The following is a 22,333-nucleotide window of genomic DNA, read 5'->3' as shown; positions in this document are numbered from 1 at the left end:
ATCCATCCATCCATCCATCTATCCATGTATTTATGTATCTATCCTTCCATCCATCTATGTATGTATGTATATATTTATCTATCCATCATCTACCATCTATTTATCTGTCTCATCTATCTTTCTATTTATCGTGTATCTATCAATCATCTATCCACCCATCTCCTGCCCCCTCCCCCTGTGTATCTACTTGTGTACTTACCTATCTATGGCAACCAGAGAGCTTTTACCCCCAGGAGATATTTTGCAATATCTGGTGACAATTTTGGTTGTCACAACTGGGGAGGGGGTGGTCCTGGCACCTGGTGGGTGAAGCCCAGGGTCTCTGCTCAACACCATACAGTGCCCAGGACAGCCCCACCGCAGAGAATCCTCCATCCCCAAATGTCAGCAGAGCCTGGGCAGAGAGACCTTGAAATAGACAAGCATTAATTTCTCTCAGCTATAGATTTGATAACTTAACAAAATGTCTGTTCCTTGCCACCTTCTCTGATTTTTCACTATTACAGTTCCCCCAAATGGAACGCCATAACTAACCACAACCACAAATACACTCAGAGCTAAAGCCGCATGGCCTCCTATTGGAGGAAAAACAGGACCCAAGAAACAATTTCTGGCATCCAACTGACCCGTGCAGGTTTCGCTAGAACATTCAGAAGTCACTGTGGCTGTCCCCAGGGGCCCAGAGTCATTGTGAGAAGCTCAGAGAAGCAGGGGACCCCGCGGACAGCAGCTGGGCACGGGGTCCTTTGTGCAAAAGTCTTTCAAATTCAAATCTCCCTCCCTCCCCTGGGCTGTAAAATCCCTCCTCCCGCCAGTAACACAGCTCTCCCTGGATTTACAGCTGCAATGTTTACCACCAGCCTGCTGAGCTCACAGCTTAGAGCCAGGCTTACCCTTTCAGAGCGAGTTTTCACTGAGGCCAGTCTACTTTCCAAGCAGCGACTCTGAGAATGTCTTCTAAGCTGTGGCATAACTGTCCAAGTGGTTCTTCCGGCCTGCTGAACCAAGACTCACAGCATTGCCATAGACAAAGAATTTAAGAGACACAAGGCCGGCCATGCCATGTGGGAGGCGGAGTACCTACTCAAGGCTCAGAGATAGGGGTTTTTCAAAGGCAGTGTTGTTACCAGAAAGGGGTCTTGCTCCAGACCCCAAGAGAGGGTTCCTGCTCCTTGCAGAAGAAACAATTCAGGGCAAGGCCATAGAGTAAAGTGAGAGCAAGTTTATGAAGAAAGTAGAGGGGCCGGGCGCGGCGGTTCGAGCCTGTAATCCCAGCACTTTGGGAGGCTGGCGCAGGTGGATCACCTGAGGTCAGGAGTTCGAGACCAGCCTGTCCAACATGGTGAAACCCCGTCTCTACTAAAAATAAAAAAATTGGCTGGTCGTGGTGGGCACCTGTCATCCCAGCTACTCGGGAGGCTGAGGCAGGAGAATCGCTTGGATCAGAAAGGCGGAGGTTGCAGTGAGCAGAGACCTTGTCACCGTGCTCCAGCCTGGGTGACAGAGCTGTCACCTGTGCCATAACTGTCCAAGCGATTCCTCCTGCCTGCTCAGGAAGCTCAGGAAGGGTACTCAGGAAGCAAATGAAAGACGGCTTCGGCCAGGCATGGTGGCTCATGCCTGTAATCCCAGCACTTTGGGAGGCTGAGGTGGGTGGATCACTTGAAGTCAACAGTTCGAGACCAGCCTGGCCAACATGGCGAAACCCTGTCTCTACTAAAAATACAAAAATAAGTCAGGCATGGTGCCTCACACCTGTAATCCCAGCACTTTGGGACGCTGAGGCGGGTGGATCACCTGAGGTCAGAAATTCAAGACCAGCCTGGCCAACACGGTGAAACCCCATCTCTACTAAAAATATAAAAAATTAGCTGGGCATAGTTACTCACGCCTATAATCCCAGCACTTTGGGAGGCCAAGGTGGGCGGATCACCTGAGGTCAAGAGTTCGAAACCAGCCTGGCCAAGAAGGCAAAACCACATCTCTACTAAAAATACAAAATTTAGCCAGGCGTGGTAGCAGGTGCCTGTAATCCCAGCACTTTGGGAGGCTGAGGCGGGTGGATCACCTGAGGTCAGGAGTTCGAGACCAGCCTGGCCAACATGGTGAAACCCCGTCTCTGCTAAAAATACAAATATTAGCCAAGAGTAGTGGTGGGCGTCTGTAGTCACAGCTACTTGGGAGACTGAGACAGGAGAATCCCTTGAATCCGGGAGGCAGAGGTTGCAGTGAGCGGAGATGATGCCATTGCACTCCGGTCTGGGCCACAGAGCGAGACTCTGTCAAAACAAAACAGAATAAAAGAATGCTTTAAGAAGCGGGCGGATCACAAGGTCCGGAGATCGAGACCATCCTGGCTAACACAGTGAAACTCCGTCACTACTAAAAATACAAAAAAATTAGCCGGGCGTGGTGGCAGGTGCCTGTAGTCTCCGCTACTCGGGAGACTGAGGCAGGAGAATGGTGTGAACCCAGGAGGCGGAGCTTGCAGTGAGCCGAGATCACACCACTGCACTCCAGCCTGGGCAACAGAGCGAGACCCTGTCTCAAAAAAAAAAAAACAAAGAAAAAAAAAAGTAGAGAAGCCTGTGGTCCCATGGGATGTATAGATTTCATTTTGTAAATATATCAGTATTTCCCAAATTAAAATACAGCCTTCATCCCTGCAGAAACTTTTTTTTTTTTCAGATCTGGGAATCAGTACACTGATTTCCAAATGTTTCTGTAGAAACATTAGCCTGGCTAACATGGTGAAACCCCATCTCTACTAACAATACAAAATATTGGTTGGGCATGGTGGCGGGTGCTTGTAATCCCAGCTACTCAGGAGGCTGAGGCAGGAGAATTGGTTGAACCCAGGAGGCGGAGGTTGCATTGAGCTGAGATCACACCACTGCACTCCAGCCTGGGCGACAGAGCGAGACTCCATCTGAAGAAATAAAGTAAAATAGCCGGGCGCGGTGGCTTACGCCAGTCATCCCAGCACTTTGGGAGGCCGAGGCAGGCAGATCACAATGTCAGGAGATCGAGACCATCCTGGCTAACACGGTGAAACCCCAACTCTACTAAAAGTACAAAAAATTAGCCGGGCGTGGTGGCGGGCACCTGTAATCCCAGCTACTGGGGAGGCTGAGGCAGGAGAATGGCGTGAACCCGGGAGGTGGAGCTTGCAGTGAGCCGAGATCGCGCCACTGCACTCCAGCCTGGGCGACAGAGCAAGACTCCATCTCAAAAATAAATAAATAAATTAATTAATTAATTTAATTTAATTTAATAAGAATCCCCTGTCCCTTCCTTTTGTGGTTCAAGACACAGGGTGTGACGTTTGCAATGCAACAGAACCAGGTATAACTGGTGATTCTTTGCACGTCCTGGTCATGCAGGTCTTCATACCTCAGAAGGAAAAGTTCTCTTTATGTATTTATTCCCTAAAGTTCTCTTTATTATTTATTTATATCCTAAAGTTCTCTTGATTTATTTATTTATTTCCTAAAAACCAGCGAAAATCAGGTCTGAGCATGAACAGACAATAAACTCCTTTATAAAGATAATAACCAATAAAAGCTGTAAGGCAGCATCCCATAAGCAGACAGACAGATCAATAACGAAAGGTAACACAAAGGGCCGGGCGCGGTGGCTCACGCCTGTCATCCCAGCACTTTGGGAGGCCGAGGCAGGCGGATCACAAGGTCAAGAGATCGAGACCATCCTGGCCAACACGGTGAAACCCCGTCTCTACCAAAAACAAAAAATTAGCTGGGTGTGCTGGTATGCACCTGTCATCCCAGCTACTCAGGAGGCTGAGGCAGGAGAATCGCTTGAACCCGGGAGGCGGAGGTTGCAGTGAGCCAAGATCGCACCACTGCACTCCAGCCTGGGGGACAAGTGAGATTCCGTCTCAGAAAAAAAAAAAAAAATAATAATAATAATAATAATAATAAGTAACGCAATGAGAGTTTATGACGTGACAGAGGTGGTTTTTCAAATTCATTCCATTAAAAAAAAAATCCAAGATTTCTGTGTGTCACAAAATATTTACGAAATTAAAGGGAAGTTCAGAGACCACGTGGAAAATACATTCTAAACCAAAGCATCATTAGTACACCAGGAGCTGTTTCAAATCAAACGTGAAGTTTCCCCCGATGAAAAAGTCAAACGGCACAAGATAAATGGTCGGAATCAACAGAACACGTTCGACTTCAGTAAAGATTACAGAAATACTTTCTTTAAAACAAGGAGACCCCACTTGAATTTTCTACATTGCATGCTTTTCTGCCCTCCAGAGCTGAAAACTCAGAAGCTTTGAAAATGCCCATTCTCTTGGCTGGGTGCGGTGGCTCACGCCTGTAGTCCCAGCACTTTGGGAGGCCGAGGCGGGTGGATCACCTGAGGTCAGGAGTTCGAGACCAGCCTGGCCAACATGGTGAAACCCTGTCTCTACTAACAATACAAAAATTAGCCGGGTGTGGTGTCGGGCGCTTGCAATCCCCGCTACTCAGGAGGCTGAGGCAGGAGAATCTCTTAGAACCCGGGAGGCAGAGGTTGCAGTGAGCCGAGATCAAGCCACTGCACTCCAGCCTGGGTGAGAAGAGGGAGACTGTCTCAAAAAAATAATATAATAAAAATAAAGTAGGCCGGGCGCAGTAGCTCACGCCTGTAATCCCAGCACCTTGGGAGGCTGAGGTGGGTGGATCACCTGAGGTCAGGAGTTTGAGACCAGCCAGGCCAATATGGTGAAACCCGTTCTCTACTAACAATACAAAAATTAGCTGGGTGTGGTGGCGGGCGCCTGTAGTCCCAGCTACTCAGGAGGCTGAGGCAGGAGAATCTCTTAGAACCCGGGAGGTGGAGGTTGCAGTGAGCCGAGATCGCACCACCGCACTCCAGCCTGGGGGACAGAGCAAAAAAAAGAAAAAGAAAAGAAAATGCCCATCCCGTTGGATCCAGGCATTGCATTTTTTACTAAATGTTACAAAGTCAAAACAAGCAAGGAGAAATCACAGTAAAAAGAAAATTACACAGTGCAAACATGCCCAAAATGAGAGGCTTGTCTGTGCGGAAGGAGAGATGCTTTGTGTGCTTTAGAGATGTTTTACATATATGGGTGAAAAATAGATATATGTAAAAATAGAATATGTGAAAAATAGAATAAAATCACATATATGAGAAATAGAATTAAAAATGACGGCTGAGTGTAATGGTTCGTGCTGGTAATCCCAGCACTTTGGGAGACCAAGGCGGGAAGATTGCTTGAGCCTAGGAGTTTGAGGCCAGCCTGGGCAACAAATAATACAAAATAATAATCTCTATAAATAATACAAAAAAAGCCACCCTCCTGCCTCAGCCAAGTAGCTACACCAATGGTCCCAGCTAATCGGGAGGCTGAGGCAGGAGGATTGCTTGAGCCCGGGAGGTGGAGGCTGCAGTGAGCTGTGGTCATGTCACTGCACTCCAGCCTGGGTGACAGAGCAAGACCCTGTCTTTAAAATAAAACAGCAGGCCAGGCGCAGTGGCTCATGCCTGTAATCCCAGCAATTTGGGAGGCCGAGGCAGGTGGATCATTTGAGGTCAGGAGTTCGAGATCAGCCTGGCCAACATGGTGAAACCCCGTCTCTATTAAAAATATAAAAATTAGCTGGGCATGGTGTCACACACCTGTAATCCCAGCTACTCAGGAGACTGACGCAGGAGAATCATTTGAACCCAGGAGGCAGAGGTTGCAGTGAGCCAAGATCGTGTCACTGCACTCCTGCCTGGTCTCCAGAGCGAGACTCCCTCTCAAAAAAAGTTGCAGCGAGAGAGAAGGGACAGACAGAGGAGTCAGGAGAAGCCATGGGGAAGAGAGAATGGAAGAAAGAGGCTCAAACTCAGACCCGGGAGAAGGAGAGGGGCAGGGTTGGCCACCCAGAACCGTATCCACAGTCCAGAGAATGCTGTAGTTACAAGATACGAATAGGAATATCTTGATCTCCTCACCTCAGTGAACATGGGGATGCATAGTTATCCTATTTATTTCTTAATTATTATCATTATTATTTTGAGACAGAGTCTTACTCTGTCACCCAGGCTGGAGTGCAATGGCACTATCTCGGCTCACTGCACCCTCCGCCTCCCGGGTTTAAGGGATTCCCCTGCCTCAGCCTCCCGAGTAGCTGGGATTACAGGCGCCCACCACCACACCTGGCTAAGTTTTGTATTTTTAGTAGAGACAGGGCCTCACCATGTTGGCCAGGCTGGTCTCAAACTCCTGACCTCAGGGGATCCACCCGCCTCGGCCTCCCAAAGTGCTGGGATGACAGGTGTGAGCCACCGCGCCCGGCCAGTTATCCTATTTAAATAAACAATTAAGTGTTCAGCAGTGGGTGACTTCAGCAATGAGTTAGAAGACGACCGAGCACAGGTGAAGGAGATGTCATTCCATTTCCTCGTCCAGGCTGGCTCTCCGGCCTCCCAGCGTCCCTCGGAAGACGATGCCGAAATCCCGTTGTGTCTATGGCGATGGCAGACGGGGGACAGCCAGATTCTGAAGGCGTCCCTGGCTACATCTGTTCCCATTTTCTCCTCAGCCGGGCCATACCAGCGGGAGCGGAAATGCAGTTTTAATAACACAGCACCCCCTACCCATTTCTGAAGGCAATTTGCGGGGTGACCTCAGTGTGGATTGTAAATATAAAATTCATATGTGCTGGGCTTCCTGACTGTAATTACCTATCAAAAGGTTCAGGGTTTCAATGAAATTTCTTATGAAACAACAAATAGTCTCACGGTGGAATCTCACCCCCACCTCTCCCTCTCTGCATGCCTGGGACAGAGAATTGATTCTTATGTTTCATGCACAGGACAGATAAGTGTATTTGGTATTTTAATCCCATCCCAAGATGTCTGTGTGGAGTTAATTTTCCTCATGGAATATTTCCTTTCTCCTCATGTGCTGCAGGAGAACAGCTACCCACGACTCTCCGGGCAGTGTGGCAGGAGGAGAGAGAAGGGCAGGCTCTGCAGAATCCTTCGTCTTGGCCGGGCGCAGTGGCTCACGCCTGTCATCCCAGCTCTTTGGGAGGCCCAGGCAGGAGGATCACCCCAGGTCAGGAGATCGAGACCATCCTGGCTAACATGGTGAAACCCCGTCTGTATTAAAAATACAAGAAATTGGTTGGGCGTGGTGGCAGGTGCCTGTAATCCCAGCTACTCGGGAGGCTGAGGCAGAAGAATCACTGGAACCCAAGAGGTGGAGGTTGCAGTGAGCCGAGATTGCGCCACTGCACTCCAGCCTGGGCGACAGGGCGAGACTCTGTCTCAAAAAATAAAATAAAATAAAATAAAATAAAATAAAATAAAATAAAATAAAATAAAATAAAATAAGAATCCCCTGTCCCTTCCTTTTGTGGTCCAAGACACAGGGTGTGACGTTTGCAATGCAACAGAACCAGGTATAACTGGTGATTCTTTGCATGTCCTGGTCATGCAGGTCTTCATACCTCAGAAGGAAAAGTTCTCTTTATTTATTTATTTATTTATTTTTTTTTTTTTGAGAGGGAGTCTCTCTCTGTCACCTAGGCTGGAGTGCAATGGCACAATCTCAGCCCACTGCAACCTCTGCCTCCTGGGTTCAAGCGATTCTCCTGCCTCAGTCTCCCAAGTAGCTGGGATTACAGGCACCCACCATCATGCCTGGCTAATTTTTGTATTTTCAGTAGAGACGGGGTTTCACCATGTTGGCCAGGCTGGTCTCGAACGCCTGACCTCAGGTGATCCACCTGCCTCGGCCTCCCAAAGTGCTGGGATGACAGGCGTGAGCCACCGCGCCCGGCCACTTTTCTTCATGACTGAGTTTTTGGTGCTCTTTTAAACTATATATATACTATATATATATATATATAATAAAATATATATTTTAAGTCATATATATAAAATATATGTAATAAAATTTAAATATTTGTATTTTCTTTATGCTAGAACCAATTAAATTATACATAATGATTATATTCTCATATTAAATCTTAAATTCTCTTAAATTATAAGAAGAATTCCACTGGTTCTAGCATTAAGAGAAGACGAATGTTTAAGGTGACAGATATCCCAAGTGAACTGATTCGATTTTTACAAAGTACCCTTAAATTTATGCACCTTTTCTTTTATGCATCAACTTTACAAAGGAGGCTGGGCGTGGTGGCTCACGCCTGTAATCCCAGCACTTTGGGAGGCCGAGGCAGGCAGATCACGAGGTCAGGAGTTCGAGACCAGCCTGACCAACATGGAGAAACCCCATCTCTACTAAAAATACATAAATTAGCCGGCGTAATCATGGGCACCTGTAATCCCAGCTACTCAGGAGGCTGAGGCAGGAGAATCGCTTGAACCCGGGAGGCGGAAGTTGCAGTGAGCCGAGATCTCACCGTTGCACTCCAGCCTGGTGACAGAGTGAGACTCTGTCTCAAAAAAAAAAATACAACTTTAGGCCAGATGTGGTGGCTCACACCTGTAAATCCCAGCACTTTGAGAGTCTGAGGTGGGCGGATCATGAGGTCAGAAGTTCGAGACCAGCCTGGACAACATGGTGAAACCCCGTCTCTACTGAAAATACAAAAAAATTAGCCGGGCACAGTGGTGGGCGCCTGTAGTCCCAGCTACTCAGGAGGCTGAGGCAGAAGAATCATTTGAACCTGGAGGCGGGGATTGCAGTGAGCTGAGATTGCACCATTGCACTCCAGCCTGGCAACAGCGTGAGAGTCCGTCTCAAAAAAAAAAAAAAAAAAACTTAAAGAAAAAAAAGCAGCCCCTGAATTCCGGTATTCCCGGCTGATGCCAGGAGAAGCTGCCAAGTGTGACACCCTCCCAGCTGGCTGGCGGACACCGTCTAGTTTATATATTCAGAGACATCATTTCAGTCACCTCTGTTTCCTCTGCCGTCAAATACGTGACTGGAGGTAGCTTCTGAAAGTCCTCAGCCGTAACGATCCAGCAAGCTCATTAATAGAGACGGAACGGATCATCACTCGCTTACGTATCGGGTACAAATTGAAATCTTCAGAGTCCCGGCTGGTTCATTAGCAAATCAGGCCTCCATGGGACAACATGATACATTGCCTGATAAGCAATTAATAGATTCCTCAGTTATTTGATGCATGCACTTTGTGTGTGTGTGTGTGTGTGTGTGTGTGTGTGTGTGTGTGGTTGGAGCCGGGGGGAACGAGGCCCTGTCCACAACTTTAGCCATTGTGGTATCTGATTAGGATCGACCATTCAATGTCAAATGAATTCCGATGCATCCTAACGGCGGATGTCACTGGCCTAAGGACCCCCCGGTTAAGCCACCTGCCCCATCCTACGTGGACATCTGCTGGTGTTTTGTTTGTTTGTTTGTTTGTTTTTGAGATGGAGTTTCGCTCTCATTGCCCAGGCTGGAGTGCAACGGCACGATCTCGGCCCACTGCAACCTCCGCCTTCCGGGTTCAAACAGTTCTCCTACCTCAGCCTCCCAAATAGCTGGGATTACAGGCATGAGCCACCACGCCGGGCTAATTTTTGCATTTTTAGTAGAGACAAGGTTTCACCATGTTGATCAGGCTGGTCTCGAAGTCCTGACCTCGGGCGATCCACCCGCCTCGGCCTCCCAAAGTGCTGGATGACAGGCGTGAGCCACTGCGCCTGGCCAGACGTCCACTCAAATACAGGTGCACTTTCCAGGTTGACCCTTCTGGCTGGTGGACTTACAGGTGCAGGAAATCCCATTATTTCATTCCTTTCATTGCTTATCTCTCCTACTGAGTCCTCAAAGTCCATTATATCATTGTCATGCCTTTGCGTCCTCATAGCTTAGCTCCTACTTATAAGTGAGAACATAATGATGATTGATTTTCCATTCCTGAGTTACTTCACTTAGAATCATGGCCTCCAGCTCCATCCAGCTTGCTGCAAATGCCATCATTTCATTCCTTCTTATGGCTGAGTAGTATTTGGGGGAGATACCAAACTTCCAACATTCTTAGTCACTTTCAGGGCTGGGACTAGAGTGAGGCATTCATCTAGGGCAACAGATTTATTTTATTATTATTATTATTATTATTATTATTATTATTATTATTATTATCTGAGACGGAGTTTTGCTTTTGTTGCCCAGGCTGGAGTGCAGTGGTGTGATCTCAGCTCACTGCAACCTCTGCCTCCCGGGTTCAAGCGATTTTCCTGCCTCAGCCTCCTGAGTAGCTGGGATTACAGGCACCTGCCACCACCCCCAGCTAATTTTTGTATTTTTAATACAAACGGGGTTGCACCTTGTTAGCCAGGATGGTCTCGAACTCCTGACCTCAGGTGATCCACTGCCCTTGGCCTCCCAAAGTGTTGAGATTACGGGCATGAGCCCCTGCGTCTGGCCGGGCACCAGATTCAAAAGGGTGCCAAAAACTGAGTCACTGAGACAAGTAATAATTTATTGCAATGATTTTGAAAAATCCAGAAGAATGCTGCAAGTCTGCAATGAACACGGCAGCCACATCTTAAAAGAAACAGGTGCAGGTAAAGACAGGTAGAAGCGGCTGGCCGTGGTGGCTCACACCTGTAATCCCAGCACTTTGGGAGGCCAAGGCGAGGCACGAGGATCTCTTGAGCCCAGGAGTTTGAGACCAGCCTGGCCAACATAGCAAGACCCCATCTCTACAAAAACTGTGACACGTTAAGTGGGCATGATGGCATGAGCCTGTAATCTGAGCTACTTGGGAGGTTGAGGTGGGAGGAGGGGCTTGAGCCCAGGAGGTCAAGGGTGCAGTGAACTGTGACTGAGCCTCTGCACTCCAGCCTGGGTGACGGGGACCCTGTTGTCTAAAAATAAAAATCAAGAGAAATCCAACAACGGTGTGATTAACACAACATGGCGACATTTCATATGTAGTCGGACGCATGTACATACAGATAGGGGAACTTACTGAGTCCTACCTGGGCTTAAGGACGGAAAAATACCCTGATCCTCCTTTTTTTTTTTTAATTTGAGATGGAGTCTCACTCTGTCACCCAGGCTGGAGTGCAATGGCATGATCTCGGCTCACTACAACCTCCGCCTCCCGGGTTCAAGCGATTCTCCTGCCTCAGCCTCCGGAGTAGCTGGGATTACAGGTGTCCACCACCACACCCGGCTAATTTTTGTATTTGTAGTAGAGACGGGGTTTCACCATATTAGCCAGGCTGGTCTCGAACTCATGACCTCAAGAGATCCACCCACCTCAGCCTCCCAAAGTGCTGGGATGACAGGCGCCCACCATCACACCCTGCTAATTTTTGTATTTTTAGTAGAGACGGGGTTTCACCATGTTGGCCAGGCTGGTCTCGAACTCCTGACCTCAAGTGATCCACCAGCCTCAGACTCCCAAAGTGCCAGGATTACAGGCGTGAGCCACTGCTCCTGGTCAATCCTGCTTTTTATAAAGAGAAAAAAGGTGCCTGTCCCACCTCACAACTCAGCCCTCGGGTAGTGGTTGAGCCCCAGGTAGCTTCATTCACACTGCCAGGGTCATAACGAATGTTTCTTTTTTTAGAAGCACCTTCTCTGCTTTTCTTTCCTGGTTTTCTTTTTTAACACACAAACATATTTTTAATATAGTTCTAAGAGAAGAAAAAGCAGGTCATAAAACTGTAATAAGTTTTCCTAATATTTTATTTATTTTTCATTATTACTATGTTTTAGATTTGCCAGCATGTCAAAAAGAACCTTTATTACTTTCTATAATTGCCTCTTATGCTTTGTTGCCACATGCCTTTGGAGCGGGAGCCTCTGTGGCAGGTGTTTCTTCTAATTTTAGAGCTGGAGCCTTTTTTGTTGTTGTTTTGTTTTGTTGAGAGGGAGTCTTGCTCTGTCCCCCAGGCTGGAGTGCAGTGGCACGATCTCGGCTCACCGCAACCTCCGTCTCCCAGGTTCAAGCGATTCTCCTGCCTCAGCCTCCCGAGTAGCTGGGATTACAGGCACCTGCCACCACGCCCAGGCTAATTTTTGTATTTTTAGTAGAGACGGGGTTTCACCATGTTGGCCAGGCTGGTCTTGAACTCCGGACCTCGTGATCCACCCGCCTCAGCCTACCAAAGTGCTGGGATTACAGGCGTGAGCCAACGTGCCTGGCCGGAGCTGGAGCTTTTTGACCCTTCTGAGCTTTTGGAGGAGGTGCCTCTGTGGATGTAACCGTCTTCTCACTCTACTTGGCAGGTGTTTCTTCTATTTTAGGAGCTGGAGTTTTTGAGTCCTCTGAACTTTTGGAGCAGATGCCTCTCTGGATGTAACCATCTTCTTACTCTACTTGGCAGGTGTTTCTTCTATTTTAGGAGCTAGAGTTTTTGAGTCCTCTGAACTTTTGGAGCAGGTGCTGTCTTCTGGCCTGTGGCTTTCTGGGAAAGAATCTTCTGGGCTGTAGCCTTACGCACGGCGGTCATCTTTTTTGCTGGAACTTTACCAGCAGCTGCAGCAGCAGCCGTACCCCTTAGCAGCAGGTGCTTTTTTGGAAGAAGCTTTCAGGAGAGCTGCCTTTTGAAGCGTCTTAACTTTATTCTTGATGATTCTGTTCCTCATTTTCTTTGCCTTCATAACTTTAAAGCGATCCAAATCTGTCATCTTGGATTTTTGGAGAAGCCTTCAGGAGAGCTGCCTTTCGAAGCTTCTTTTTTTTGAGATGGAGTCTTGCTCTGTCACCCAGCCTGGAGTGCAATGGCACCATCTCAGCTCACTGCAACCTCCACCTCCCCGGTTTAAGTGATTCTCCTTCCTCAGCCTCCCCAGTAGCTGGGATTACAGGCACATGCCACCACGCCCAGCTAATTTTTATATTTTTAGTAGAGACAGGGTTTCTCCATGTTGGCCAGGCTGGTCTCGAACTCCTGACCCCAGGTGATCCACCCGCCTCGGCCTCCCAAAGTGCTGGGATTACAGGCGTGAGCCATTGTGCCCGGGGTCTTGAAGCTTCTTCATTTCATTCCTGATGGTTGTGTTCCCATGTTCTTTGCTTGCATAACTTTAAAACGATTGAACTGTGTCATTTTGCCTTTCCTTTCTCTGGCTTCCATCTTCTTGGCCCCTCGTCTGGCTGCCCATTCTGTGTTGATGTGTAGCTTCTGCCAGGCCTGTCGGACGTACCTCTGGCGGGCGCGGTGTGGAAACTTGAGGAGGAAATCCGTGAGCTGCCTGTGCTTGAAAGGCATGGCCTGTCTCCTCCTCTGAGTGCACGGTCCATCAACCAAAGCCCTGTTCCCATCAATAACATCTGTAGTTGCGACTGGTTTTCCAGCATGAGGTCCAAAGCAGACGTAGGCCACCCGGGCAACCTCCACGAAGTCGCTGAGCACCATGTTGGTGGCCTTAGGCGAGAAGGTTAATCTTTTATTTTTAATTGGCAAATAATAATTATGTATGTGTTTAGGGTATAACGATATGTTTTCATCAATGTGGGAAGGATTAAATCAAGTTAATGCACCTGCCTCCTCACCTACCTATTATCACTGTGTGTTTTCTTGTTTTTTTGGTGGTGTTGTTCCTTTTTGAGATGGGGTCTTGCTCTGTCGCCCAGGCTGGAGTGCAGTGGTGCAGTCTCAGCTCACTGCAACCCCCATCTCCTGGCTTCAAGCAGTTCTCTTCCTCAGCCACTTTAAAACCATCCAAATCTGTCATCTTGGCTTTTTGGAGACGCTTTCAGGAGAACTGCCTTTGGAAGCTTTTTTTTTTTTTTTTTTTTTGAGATGGAGTCTCGCTCTGTTGCCCAGGCTGGAATGAAATGGCACCACACCTCAGGTGGTCTGTCCACCTTGGCCTCCCAAAGTGCTGCGATTACAGGCATGAGCCACCATGCCCAGACTCATCTCATCTGAGGTCAGGAGTGTGAGACCAGCCTGGCCAACATGGAGAAACCGTGTCTCTACTAAAAATACAAAATTAAATTTTGAGATGGGGTCTCGCTCTGTCACCCACGCTGGAGTGCAGTGGTGCAATCTCAGCTCACTGCAACCTCCACCTCCCGGGTTCAAGCGATTCTCTGCCTCAGCCTCCCGAGTAGCTGGAACTACAGGCACCCACCACCAAGACCGGCGAATTTTTGTATTTTTAGTAGAGATGGGGTTTCACCATGTTGGCCAGGCTGGTCTCAAACTCCTGATTTCGTGACCCACCTGCCTCGACTTCCCAACGTGCTGAGATTACAGGCATGAGCCACTGCGCCCAGCTACTACTTTATTTTTAATTGGCAAATAATTATGTATGCGTCCAGGGTGTCATGTTATGTTTTCATCGATGGGCGCAATGTGTAATGGTTAAATCACGTTGACACACCCACCATCTCACCTCCTTATTATCACTGTGAGTTTTTTAATGGTGGGAACATTCAAAACTTACTCTTTCAATGCAAAATTGATCACAAAAGCTGTCTAAGTTCTGTGAAAATATTTCCCGTGGCCGGGCGCAGTGGCTCACGCCTGTCATCCCAGCACTTTGAGAGGCTGAGGCGGGTGGATCACAAGGTCAGGAAATTGAGACCATCCTGGCTAACACGGTGAAACCCCGTCTCCATTAAAAATACAAAAAATTAGCCGGGTGTGGTGGCGGGCGCCTGTAGTCCCAACTCCTCGGGAGGCTGAGGCAGGAGAATGGCGTGAACCCGGGAGGCGGAGCGTGCAGTGAGCCGAGATTGTGCCACTTCACTCCAGCCTGGGCGACAGAGCGAGACTCTGCCTCAAAAAAAAAAAAAAAATATATATATACACATATATATATTTCCCGTGAGATCTCTATCTTTTTTAAATGTCAGTTGTTTTTTGGAGACAGCTGGTGTTTGGTGACATGCATAAGTTCCTTTTTTTTTTTTTTTTGGAGACAGAATCTTGCTCTGTCGCCCAGGCTGGAGTGCAGTGGTGCGATCTCAACTCACTGCAACCTCCGCCTCCCGGGTTCAAGCGATTCTCCTGCCTCAGCCTCCTGAGTAGCTGGGATTACAGCCATGCGCCACTACGCCTGGCTAATTTTTGTGTTTTTAGTAGAGACGGGGTTTCACCATGTTAGCCAAGCTGGTCTGGAACTCCTGACCTCGTGATCTGCCCACCTTGGCCTCTCAAAGTGTTGGGATTACAGGTGTGAGCCACCACACTCAACCGGATAACTTCTTGGTGGTGATTTCAGAGATGTTGGCGCACACCCCGAGCCATGTACACTGTACCCAATGCATTGTGTTTTATCTCTGGCCACCTCCAAGCCTGTCCCCCGGAGTCCCCAAAGTTCATGTATCACTCTTATGCCTTTGCATCCTGCTAGCTTAGCTCCCACTTATGAGTGAGAACATAGGATGTTTGTTTTCCATTCCTGAGTTACTTCACTTAGAATAATGGTCTCCAACTCCATCCAGGTTGCTGTGAATGCCATTCATTCATTTCTTTTCATTCATTCTTTTTCATGGCTGAGTAGTATTCCATTTTATATATACAGTGCTGTGTGTATATATACAGCACTATATACATAGACATATGTATATATTGTGTGTATATATATTCAGCACTATATATATAGACATATTTATAGCGTAAATATATATATACACACAACATATGTCTATATATATATATATATATGTACACCACAGTTTCATAAGCTCCCACTTATGAGAGAGAACAAAGGATGTCTGGTTTTCCATTCCTGAGTTACTTCACTTACAATATTGGTTCCCAATTCCATCCAGGTTGATGTGAATGCCATTCATTCATTCCTTTTCCTGGCTGAGTAGTATTCCATTATATACATAGTGCTGTGTGTATATATATATATATATATATATACAGATTTAAAAAAGAGATCTCACGGGAAATATATTATATATTATAATTATATTTATAATTATATATATTTATATATTATAATTATATTTATAATTATATATATTTATATATTATAATTATAATATATATATTTATATATTATAATTATATTTATAATTACATAATTATAATTATAATATATATATTTATATATTATAATTATATTTATAATTACATAATTATAATTATATAAAATATAAAATATAATTATATAAAATATAAATATAATTATATTTATAATTTATATAATTATAAATATATTGTATTATATTTATATATTATAATTATATATTTATATATAGTTTATATATTATAATATATATTATATATACATAGACTTATGTATATATTGTGTGTATATATTTGTGTGTATATATATTCAGCACTATAGACATATATAGTGTGTGTATATATACACACACATATTGTGTGTAAATATATATATATACACACACACTATAAATATACACCACAGTTTCATAAGCTCCCACTTATGAGAGAGAACAAAGGATGTCTGGTTTTCCATTCCTGAGTTACTTCACTTACAATATTGGTTCCCAATTCCATCCAGGTTGATGTGAATGCCATTCATTCATTCCTTCTCCTGGCTGAGTAGTATTGCATTATATATATATATATATATATATATGGTGTGTGTATACATATATTCACCACTATATATATAAACTATATATAGTGTGTGTATATATATCCTATATATGTATGTCATATATAGGATATATATATATCGAGATATATATCACATTTTTTTTTTGACATGGAGTCTCACTCTGTCGCCCAGGCTGGAATGCAGTGTTTCCACCTCAGCTCACTGCAACCTCCGCCTCCTGGGTTCAACGGATTCTCGTGTCTCAACCTCCCCAGTAGCTGGGATTACAGGCGCCCACCACCACATCCGGCTAATTTTTGTATTTTTGGTAGAGATGCGGTTTCACCATGTTGGTCAGGCTGGTCTCGAACTCCTGACCTCGTGATCCACCCGCCTCAGCCTCCCAGAGTGTTGGGATTACAGGTGTGCACCACCGCGCCCGGCCTGTGCCACATTTTCTTTATCCACTCGTTGCTTGATGGGTCTTGGGGCTGGTTCCATGATTTTGCAGTTGCAAAATGTGCTGCTATAATTGTGCCTGTACAAGTGTCTTTTCCACATAACGACTGCTTTCCCTTTGGTAGATACCCAGTCGTGGATGTAATGGTACTTCTACTCTCATTACTTTAAGGAGTGTCCGTGAGCGCTCCTGTCCTAGCACATTTTAAAGTGCAGGAGACAATATTCCTAGCTGTAGGCATAGCACTGTACAGTAGATCTTTAGAACGTAAGGATGTCTGGCCAGGCAAGTTGGCTCACGCCTTTAATCCCAGCACTTTGGGAGGCCGAGGCCAGCGGGTCACCTGAGGTCAGGAGTTCAAGACCAGCCTGGCCAACATGGTGAAATTCTGTGTCTACTAAAAATACAAGAATTAGGCCGGGCACGGTGACTGACGCGTGTACTCCCAGCACTTTGGGAGGCCGAGGCGGGCGGATCACGAGGTCAGGAGATCAAGACCATCCTGGCCAACATGGTGAAACCCCGTCTCTACTAAAAATACAAAAATTAGCCAGGTGTGGTGGTGGGCGCCTGTAGTCCCAGCTACTCGGGAGGCTGAGGCAGGAGAATGGTGTGAACCCGGGAGGCAGGGGTTGTAGTGAGCCAAGATTGCACCACTGCACTCCAGCCTGGGCAACGGAGTGAGACTCCGTCTCAAAAAAAAAAAAAGAAAAAAAAAAATACAAGAATTAGCCGGGCGTGGTGGTGCGTGCCTGTAATCCCAGCTACTCAGGAGGCTGAGGCAGGAGAATCGCTTGAACCCGGGAGTTGGAGGTTGCAGTGAGCTGAGATTGTGCCACTCCACTCCAGCCTGGGCAACAAAGCGAGACTCCATCTTAAAAGAAAAAAACTAATAAAGTAAAAAATAAAAAAGAACATAAAGACGTCCTCAGCGAAGCATCCATCTCCTCTGCCCTATAGTTTGAGCTACTTACTGACAATCCCTTCTCCTTGCAAACGCTCAACACAGAATTGCTGAGACCGTTGGAACATCACAGAGCCGTCCCTCTGTGTTTCATGAATCTTGCCTCTTTCTGTTTTTTTATTTTTTGTAGAGATGTGGGCGGGGGGGGCTCTCACTATGTTGCCCAGGCTGGTCTCAAACCTCTGGCCTCAAGCCATCCTCCTGCCTCAGCCTCACAAAGTGCTGGGATCACAGGCCTGAGTCGCTGCTGTGCGGATGAATCGTGCGTCTTTTTACCTGCAACCATGTCCATCAACCCTCGTCGGTGTTAGTCAATATTATCAAACATTACTATTGTTGTTATTAAATATTAAATAATTATTATTAAATATTAACTACTTAATTTATATTTAATATTATATCATTATATTATATTTATTGTTTATTATATATTATATTATAAAAATATCAAGTGATGTTAAATAAATTACATATTAATTAAATTTAATTTATATTTAATTAATATTTAATCAAATTTCTATTGATTTATATTTCTATCTTATATTGCACATATTGCAATATGCATATAGATGCATATCTATTGCATAGATGTATATGCATAGCTATATATGCATATAAAAATATATGGATATATGCAAATATATGGATATATAGATCTATGCATGTTTATATTTTAATTAAATATTTAATAACTAATATTAATATTAAATAGTTAATAACTAATATTAATATTAATTATTTAATAATTAATATTAATATTAAATAGTTAATAAATAATATTAATATTAAATAGTTAATAAATAATATTAATATTAATTATTTAATAATTAATAGTAAATATATATTTAATTAATAGTAAATATTATATATTTAATTATTAATAGTAAATATTATATATTTAATTATTAATAGTAAATATTATATATTTAATTATTAATAGTAAATATTATATATTTAATTATTAATAGTAAATATTATATATTTAATTAATAGTAAATATTATTGAACATTTAATTATTAATTATTGAATATTTAATTATTAATATTAAATATTGAATATTTAATTATTAATATTAAATATTATTGAATATTTAATTATTAATATTAAATGTTATTTTATATTTAATTATTAATATTAAATGTTATTTTATATTTAATTATTAATATTAAATATTATTTTATATTTAATTATTAATATTAAATATTATTTTATATATGATTATTAATATTAAATATTATTTTATATTTAATTATTAATATTAAATAAATATTAATGTTTATTATTAGATATTAATTAAACATTTAATTTATATTTAGTTAATATTTAATCAATATTTCTATTTATATTTCTACTTTATATTGCATACATTGCACTATGCATATATAGCTATGCATATATATCTATGCAATAGATATGCATCTATATGCATATACAAATATATGGATATATGCAAATATATGGATATACAGATATATGAATGTTTATATTTTAATTAAATATTTAATATCTAATAATAATCACGAATATTTAATATTAATAATTAAATACTAATTATTGAATATTTAATTAAAATATAAACAGATGCATATATATTCAATGTTGTTCAACATTTTCCACATCCTCACAACTTTCACAGCTGATCCAGTCATATGTTTTGATGTCAGGGGAGCCCCCCCAGTATCCCTCTCTCATTGCTAAGTGCCCACACCAAGGTGACCCAGGGACCCCCACTTTCACAGGCCTGGATTGTGACGGAGTCTGAAGCATTCGCCGTTGGTGGGGCAGCTCAGGTGATCAGCGGGACGTGAGTGTGGAGGGTGGGACAGCCAGGAGACAGACGATGTCTCCTGTAATACAGCATGAGCACAGGAGAAAAGAAAAAAAAGAAAGGAAAGAAAGAAAAGAAAGAAAGAAAGATCACACCACAAGCTGGGCACGGTGGCTCACGCCTGTAATCCCAGCACTTGGGGAGGCTGAGGCGGGCAGATCTCCTGAGGTCAGGAGTTCGAGACCAGCCTGACCAATATGGTGAAACCCAGTCTGTACTAAAAATGCAAAAATTAGCCGGGTGTGGTGGAGGGCGCCTGTAATCCCAGCTACTGGGGAGGCTGAGGCAAGAGAATCACTCGAACCCGGGAGGTGGAGGTTGCAGTGAGTCGAGCTGGTGCCGCTGCACTCCAGCCTGGGTGACAGAGCGAGACTCCGTCTCATAAAATAAAATAAGGCCAGGTGTGGTGGCTCATGCTTGTCATCCCAGCACTTTGGGAGGCTGAGGCAGGTGGATCACCTGAGGTCAGGAGTTCGAGACCAGCCTGACCAACATGGTGAAACCCCATCTCTACTAAAAATACAAAATACAAAAATTAGTCGGGCATGGTGGCAGGCATCTGTAATCCCAGCTACTTGGGAGGCTGAGGCAGGAGAATCACTTGAACCCGGGAGGCGGAGGTTGCAGTGAGCTGGGCATGTTAGCAGGTGCCTGTAATCCCAGCTACTCGGGAGGCTGAGGCAGGAGAATCGCTCGAACCCAGGAGGTGGAGGTTGCAGTGAGCTGAGCTCATGCCACTGCACTCTAGCCTGGGTGACAAGAGCAAAACTCCATCTCTAAAATATATGATCAAAAAAAATTAAAATAAAATAAATGATCAACACAATGTAAATTAGACAATTTATAGTCACACAGCATCTGCCGCGACCTCACCCACAGTGGGAGAGAAAAATTTAAAAAAAAAAAAAAACAGTTTTAGGATGATCCCCATGAAATTGTCAAAACCAGCTGCCTTCTAAATATCTGACTGCGACTGTCAGAAAACAGACTTCAGAGAAGAATACAAATCATTGTATCCAGCCATAATAATGGAGTTCAAAGCTGAGAGGATATGAAAAATTCATCGTGTGTCTACTTGAAACGAGGGATGTAAATTATGCCACTTTGTCTATATTTGTACAATATGTTCTCGTTGGCAAATACGGGATCTGATCATTGTTTCGTTAAATACCTGACAATCTGTAACAGTTGCAAAGACGGGTGCTTAAATCAGCATTTCCCACTCTAGGACGGCAAGAAAACAAAAATAAATAAATAAAACAGGGTCAGAAAGAATGAGAGCCGGGGGAAACTTTATCTAAATCAGTTGCTTGGACCGGGTGCGTGGTGGCTCACGCCTGTAATCCCAGCACTTTGTGAGGCTGAGACGGACGGATCACCTGAGGTCGGGAGTTCGAGACCAGCCTGGCCAACATGGCGAAACCTCTTCTCTACTAAAAATATAAAAATTAGCTGGGCGTGGTGGCAGGTGCCTGTAATCCCAGCTACTTGGGAGACTGAGGCATGAGGATAGCTTGAACCCGGGAGGTGGAGCTTGCAGTGAGCCGAGATCGGGCCAGTGCACTCCAGCCTGAGCGACAGAATGAGATTCTCTCTCTCAAAAAAAAAAAAAAGAATTTCTTGAATTCATTCTGGAAGTCAGGGTATGTGATGTGAAGCTCTCCTAAATGCTGAGAAGATGGAAATAGCATTCTGGTGCACGTCTGTAATCCCAGCTACACGGGAGGCTGAGATGGGAGAACCACTTGAGCCCAGGAGGTTGAGGCTGCAGTGAGGTGAGATTGCACCACTGCACTCCAGCCTGGGTAACAGAGGGAGACCCTGTCTCAAAAAAAGAAAAAAAGACATGGAAATAACATTTGATGAAGAAGGTGAGGAAAGCCCACACTTTAGCTTTCAAACTGCTACAATTTTTTTTTTTTTTTTGAGACAAAGTCTCGCTCCGTTGCCCAGGCTGGAGTGCAGTGGCGTGATCTCTGCTCACTGCAACCTCCGCCTCCCGGGTTCAAGCCATTCTCCTGCCTTAGCCTCCCCAGTAGATGGGATTACAGGTGCCTGCCACCACACCCAGCTAATTTTTGTTTTTTTGGTCGAGACCAGGTTTAGCTGTTGGCCAAGCTAGTCTCGAACTCCTGACCTCAGGTGATCCACCCACCTCAGCCTCCCAAAGTGCTGGGATTACAGGCGTGAGCCACCTCGCCCGACGTAATTGCTCCAAATTCTTAAGTCACATGAACACCAGATGCAAGTACTCATACCTCAGACAAGGCAAGAAATTATTATTTTTCCTGCTGACTAAGAAATTCTCATAGCAAAGTATCCCTTGAGTAATATAGCCTGGTTATTCCAGTTTGCATATGTTTTGATTTTTTGAGACGGTGTCTCACTCTGTCACCCAGGCTGGAGTGCCGTGGCTTGATCTCGGCTTGCTGCAAGCTCCGCCTCGTAAATACGATTCTCCTGCTTCAGCCTCCTGAGTAGCTGGCATTATAGGCGCCCGCCACCACACCCGGCTAATTTTTGTATTTTTTGTTTGTTTTTAGTACAGACCAGGTTTTACCATGCTGGCCATGTTGGTCTCGAACTCCTGACCTCAAGTAATCTGCCTGCTTCGGCCTCCCAAAGTGCTGGGATTACAGGTG

General features: G+C 44.7%; 1 pseudogene; it reads right to left on the bottom strand.

Moving 5' to 3' along the window:
* Positions 1-11,726: 11,726 nt before the first annotated feature.
* Positions 11,727-13,323, bottom strand: LOC107971062 (large ribosomal subunit protein eL14-like; annotated as a pseudogene).
* Between the last annotated feature and the right edge of the window lie 9,010 nt (positions 13,324-22,333).

This window comes from Pan troglodytes, chromosome Y (genome assembly GCF_028858775.2).
Source record: "Pan troglodytes isolate AG18354 chromosome Y, NHGRI_mPanTro3-v2.0_pri, whole genome shotgun sequence".
NCBI lineage: Eukaryota > Metazoa > Chordata > Mammalia > Primates > Hominidae > Pan > Pan troglodytes.
Note: the sequence above shows the minus strand (reverse complement) of the source record. Positions and strands in the feature narration are given on the sequence as shown.